Source organism: Triticum aestivum, unplaced genomic scaffold (genome assembly GCF_018294505.1).
Source record: "Triticum aestivum cultivar Chinese Spring unplaced genomic scaffold, IWGSC CS RefSeq v2.1 scaffold35064, whole genome shotgun sequence".
Lineage (NCBI taxonomy): Eukaryota > Viridiplantae > Streptophyta > Magnoliopsida > Poales > Poaceae > Triticum > Triticum aestivum.
Window position 1 is genome coordinate 10,167 of NW_025228368.1, and position 6,885 is coordinate 17,051.

The following is a 6,885-nucleotide window of genomic DNA, read 5'->3' on the forward strand; positions in this document are numbered from 1 at the left end:
GAGATAATTTCTTTGCTTTGGATTTTGATTTGTGCATGTTTCTCGGCAACATCGCACAAGGCATAATAATTTCTAGAGGTGATCTGAAATCTGAATATTAGTCGTATTATTACGTAATGCAGACTATTGGGATTATATTGCTTTGCTAACATCTGTTAGCCATGCTTCCCTAAGATTTATATATGTTCGTAGGTTGTTACATTTAAATCATGTTCATTGTCCACCTGTGCTTCATCACCCATCATTACCGGAATCCTCTACTTTGGCCAGCGTCGGCTAGTTTGTCAGTGCATTACGCCGGACACCTGGCAAATACGTCTTTGCCGAGTACCTCCTCCAATCCCCTGGCGGTGGGCTGGGAGCGCGAGAAGAGGAGCCGCGTCGACGGTCCATGATGGAATGGATTTTTAGGTCAAGGGCGCTCCGATGAACTATTCGCGGGAGGAAGATGGTGTGGTTTGGATCTGGATTTTTGCCTCTTTTGTAGGCGAACGACTAGCACGACTAGGGGGTGAAACATAAAAAGACACCCTGGCTTTTCGCATTCGTGCGACACGTGGAAAAAGGCCATTATTGGGCGTAGAAGCCGAGAAACATAGTATTTATGATGAAGCCGGACACTGTTCGGCATGTATATGGAACTTGAAGGGAGAACCCGCCTTGCAACGCCGAAGACTATATACGCGCTGGACTTATCGTCATTGGAGCCTGGTTCGGGGGCTACTGAGGGAGTCTTGGACTAGGGGGTGTCCGGACAGCTGGACTATCATCGTCCGCCGGACTCCAAGACTACGAAGATACAAGATTGAAGACTCCGTCCCGTGTCCGGATGAGACTTTCCTTGGCGTGGAAGGCAAGCTTGGCGATACGGATATGTAGATCTCCTACCATTGTAACCGACTCTGTGTAACCCTAGCCTCCTCCGGTGTCTATATAAACCGGAGGGCTTTAGTCCGTAGGACAACATACATTACAATAATCATACCATAGGCTAGCTTTAGGGTTTAGCCTCCTTGATCTCGTGGTAGATCCACTCTTGTACTACCCATATCATCAATATTAATCAAGCAGGACGTAGGGTTTTACCTCCATCAAGAGGGCCCGAACCTGGGTAAAACATCGTGTCCCTCGTCTCCTATTACCATCCGCCTAGACGCACAGTTCGGGACCCCCTACCCAAGATCCGTCGGTTTTGACACCGACAGAAACCTTCAGGAACAATCTTTTTGGAACAAACGCAATCCAGGGGACTTGGAGTGGACGTCAAGCAACAGAGGAGGCGGCCACGAGGGTGCCCAGCGCGCCCCCTAGGGGTGGTGTGCCCCCCACCCTCGTGGGCCCTCGAGCGTCCACCGACCTACTTCTTCCTCCTATATATACCCACGTACCCCGAAAACATCCAGGAGCACCACGAAAAACTATTTCCACCGCCACAACCTTCTGTATCCGTGAGATCCCATCTTGGAGCCTTCGTCGGTGCTCCGCTGGAGGGGGAATCGACCATGGAGGGCCTCTACATCATCTCCAAGGCCTCTCCTATGAGTTGTGAGTAGTTTACCACAGACCTTCGGGTCCATAGTTATTAGCTAGATGGCTTCCTCTCTCTCTTTGAATCTCAATACAAAGTTCTCCTCGATCTTCTTGGAGATCTATTCGATGTAACTCTTTTTGCGGTGTGTTTGTCGAGATCCGATGAATTGTGGGTTTATGATCAAGTTTAATATGAGAAATAATTGAATCTTCTCTGAATTCTTTTATGTGTGATTGGTTATCTTTGCAAGTCTCTTCGAATTATCGGTTTAGTTTGGCTTACTAGATTGACCTTTCTTGCAATGGGAGAAGTGCTTAGCTTTGGGTTCAATCTTGCGGTGTCCTTTCCCAGTGACAGCAGGGGCAGCAAGGCACGTATTGTATTGTTGCCATCGAGGATAAAAAGATGGGGTTTATATGGTATTGCATGAGTTATTCAAGAGAAGATGCCCGAAGGCGTAAATGATAGTGGCCTTACATTGACTTGGTTCCTTTTCCTTCATGCTCTTTTTATTGAGTAAGTTCGTTTGGAAATTACATGGACAGTATTGAGGAAATTTGGTTATGATAATTAAATCAAGCTTAGAGATGAATTCATTCCAATGTCAGTCAAGCGAGCTCCTGATCAAGTAATGTTCTGTTGATTACTGTGAGCTATTCAAATTTTGTTGTCAGTTGAAGCTAGACCAATTTTTAAGTGCACATATATTTTAGTAGGAATATCCGTGGAGCTTAATTATGTATATCTCTCATTGTAAGTTAGTTTTAGCCCATGGACCTTTTGTCACACATCTACTTTCTATTGACATGAATAATGGAGTTCTGATGTTGATGTGATGATGTCAAGGATTATAGCTATGTTCACATATCTGTAGTGCTTGGAATTGTTGATAAACTGATATGTACCATAAATATTGGATGGCCAATAAAGCAGGGCTCACGATGATTATAAATTTTATAGCTTGTGTATAGAATGGTAATGTTAAACTTTCATTTCTTAGGATATTACAGTTGATTTAGTCTATTTGTGCTTGTCGTTCGTGTTGGTCTGCAGGTTGTAAGCGAGTGAATCTGTTTATTGCCTTCTTATTGGTAGTGGCAAAGAGTACTATTCCCTGCTTGGATTTTTGTGGTCTCCTTTTCTTCCTTGCTTGTTTTATATGTTGTTTCTTTTTTGCCTTGTCATAACAATGACCTACTATTTTGTTTGTTTGTCCTGCTTGCAGGTGTGTGTTGTTGAGGCTATCAATCAAGCCAATGGAGTTGCATAAATGGTTTGTGAAGATTGTCATTGGAGTCTAGCTCGGGTAGTAGGCTGTCAAAAAGATGTGGTCGCTTGTAGAACATGAGCTCAATCTGTGATGCATGTATTTTATGATTATTATATCTATGTGCAATTTAGTAAGTGGGTTTTAGATTAATCTGGTTCATTCGGACGGTTGTGCTTAATCTGGTGTATTTGTTCTGTTTGTTTTAGGTTGTCATCTTTAGTTTTATTTACTATGCCAGGTGCCTAATTTAGTGCTTAATCTCCTTTGGTTTGCTTTGGATTAACTGAATTGGCCTATTCAGTCAGTTTATATTATATTCTTCTTTAGAATTAGGGTTCGTTAGATGTCTGGAAGCATAATTTAGCTCTGTGAAATGGTAGCGCTCAAATTCAGAATTTCTGCTTCATGCTTCTTTGCGTCTGTGTTTTTATGTAAATTTGTGCTCTCTCCTTTTCGTCTAGCATACCGCTTGATGGTTTCCTAATCCTGGTTCTTGCTGGTTACTACAACTGCACTGGCTTCTCTTATATAGACAATGTTTCTTAGAGTTTGGTGGTAACTTCAGATCTCCACGCACTATTGGATACTGTTCTTTCCAGAGTGTTGTTGTTTTTTACATGTGAAGTTAATTCACTACAATGTGTTGGCCTTGTATCTTTCTGCTCTGTGAGATGTGTGACCGTGTCATCTTCTTGCTGCAGCTTGCATGTGCCGTTAGTGAGTGGTCTTGTGGAGTTGCAGGACTGGGCAGGAGGACCGTAGGCTGCACACACAAACGAGGATGTCAAGTTGTCCACGATGATGTCGCTGTTGATTGGGACTCGAAGGAGTGTCGATCATGAATACAAAGAGGAGGTCGAGCCATCGCCATTCATCTAGATGCCCGGTAGCAAAGATTTAGATAAAATCAGTGTTCATCTTTTTGTTTTTCATTAATTTATTTATACCCATTAATTTAATCTTTTAGTATATTTATTTCGTGTTGCTATGCTGCTCTAGGTTTGCATCCTGGTCTGTAGATGACAGTAAGATTATACTAAATAAGTCTGTAGTTGGGATCATAATATCTAAAAAAAAGTAACGGTTTTGGCAGCCATGCACAAGTCGGCACATCTATAGAAATCTGGAGTTCGCCAAAGCTGGCCATGTTGTCGCAGATCGGTTCATGGTCGCGTGGGGCATCCTCTGGAGCTGCCCTGAGGTTAGTGTTGTTCCCAATGGTGTATGCCTCTGTTCTTCCTGATACATGCATACCTGATCCCCTGTTTCCTCTGTTTTCTTGGTTGGCTCTTCAGACCAAGACACACATTCTGGAGAGCTCCTTGGTCATCAGTTGGTCCATCGCCGAGGTATGTAATTAAGTATGCAACTTCATTGATATCATGCATGCCCTCTTAAAATGGGCTCATCCCGATTATCTCATCGCTTGATTGTATGAATGATTGGTAAATTATGTAGCATTTGTGCGGTGCTGCAGTCTACATTTAGGGAGGCTCACAAGGAGACCATAGACCATAGAGCAGCAGATTGTGTGCAATGATGGCATCAAGCCCAAATACAGAATGCTCTTTTAGTCAGAAGTAAGCATAATGGCCATATGTTTCTATTGGTTGAGTGGGCTGGACCATTTTTGCTGCCTTTGATCGTACTCATTGGATAGTTTTGTACTTTTGTCAGGTCATATGTACTGTTCTGTACATGGTTCATTTTAAATTCAGGGCCTTACACCATTGTCGTTCCCCAGGACTCGGAAGGAGGATGGCCGCCCAAAGACGAATGAGGAGGTTGAGACATCTGATGTGCCTGCTGCAGCGACCACGACTACTGCATCAAAAGAAAGGTACTACTGCATCAACTCAGGCCGCCCTGAACAACCATTAGATAATGATGCATTGTTTCGCCGTGCGAATTAATTGGTAGTAGTGATTGATAAGCTGAGCACAATAAACCATGTAATGATACTTTCCTTCTGGTATGCCATTGGCACAAGAGTGGTGATACGCCTGGGCATGATGTTGTTATTGATCGGATGTATGAACGTGCCTATAACTGCCATGCTTGCTACTATTTCTTTGTGAAAAGAGTGGTAACAATAAGATTACTGCTTGATGTACAGAGTTCAGGTTATCACACCATATGAAGTGAAAGCGCCGTTGGGACTTCTCGCGGTGCATAGAACTTCCATGGCAGCACGGGCGATTCCAAGGCCCACTTGAGCTCCTCCTGCTGATGTCAGACGGTGAGGTTTCTCAACCTCCACTCTATTAGCCATGTAAGATTGCTTTGCTAGAGATCATTTATTTCTTGCCATCCATTCGTTATAAACTTACGAATGGATCCTTAATTATGTGTGTCATGTTGTTTCCCTGAAAACGGACGATCGAGTCACATTTCTTATTTTCTGTTGTGAGTTGAGGAGCTTGCGGTTTTAAAAGTATGTCTCAGATGTAAGAATGTGGAAATGATGGACAGGTAGCAGTTTTTTTATATTTGATGTTTATATCCAATATTAAGTAGTTATTAACTCCATGGCACAGGACTGTACTTTTTGTTGATGTAGTAGCTTTTGATTTCCATTTAGTTATGGCTTTATCTCCGCTTTTACATACTGATTAGGATTCCCATTTAGTCAGGGTCACAAAGTCTTTATGCCAGGATTCTTCCCTTTGTAAATGTGAAAGCGGCTTGTACAAATGGCATCTGCCAGGATTCTTCCCTTTGTAAATGTGAAAGCGGCTTGTGCCAGGATTCCCATTTACTCACATACTTGCTCTGCTGCTTTGTAGCCCAACTGATTATGTACTCTTGATCGTCCAAATGGCATCTGTCAACTCCATTATGAATCGTCTCTTTATCTTAAGGTTGTACTTGCTATGCTAGAATGATAGATGATATAGTAAATACATCTTTTCTTTTTACAAGGCTCATATGGTATGGAATTTCGTGTACTGTCAACCAAGTTCAGTACGTTGTCTATTAAATATATTCCTGTTTCTTCTTCAAAATGTGATGCTCCAGTTCAGATAATCAGTAGTGCATATTTTGGCTGATATTTCTACTACAAAGCACTTGGTGCTGATGGATAAGTGTCGGACGGGTTGGGTTTCTTGTTTGAAGAGACTTGCATTGTTGACTATTATAGCCTTTTTCTGCGTAACTTAACAAGTGTTAACATATTTTTAAAATATTACTATAATTTTGAACTATTATAGCCTTTTTCTGCGTAACTTAACAAGTGTTAACATATTTTTAAAATATTACTATAATTTTGAAATTTGTTCACATATTTCAAAAATGTTTGTTCATAAACTCAAGATGTTCTTCTCACATGAAAGTATAGTCTCTCTTTTGATTTACTTTAATTCCCATTTCTGGCAAAAACTAAATAATGTACTGAATTGTAGTTTTGTATTACTTATATATTATTTCATCAAGCAGTGGTATGCATTGGCATCCAGTGATGTTTTTTTCTTTGGAATGTTTGATAGGTAATTGCAGGAGTTGATGATATGTATCGTCCAGCACCGTTACTTGAGGTAACCTATTTAACTTGATAACCGAGTAAATCAACTGAATTTTTCCCATGGTGAGCTAGCTTCAACTGTTCCTGTTTGGGTTATGTTTATCAGTAGTTGTGATAGTTCATGGTGTGGTCAGTGCCATTTAACATCTTATTCTGCCTATGGTATTAAAGATTTTAGATTAATCTCAAATATTGGATTTTGTCTGAATGTTGGCCATCGACTATCATATTATGCATATTTGTGATTCAGATTTCTTTTTATGCCATTGTTCAGACATTACTCAAAATCTCCGATTTGTCAAAAACTTGTCTTGATTAGATGATAATGTGATATACATGGTGACTCCTATTAAATGAGTCCATCCACTTACACCCTTATAAGCGAGCAACTAATTGATGGTAAATCTGTAACCCATTGTTTTCGACTTATGCGCGTACTTGGTTTGGCCTGTAAATCTGTAGCCCATTGCATAGCTGCGACCGTGGTTTTGGCCTGCAATTCCTGCTGGCTATGTTGATGGCCCTACCGCTGTGATTGACGCCGATGTCCTTCTGTAGTGA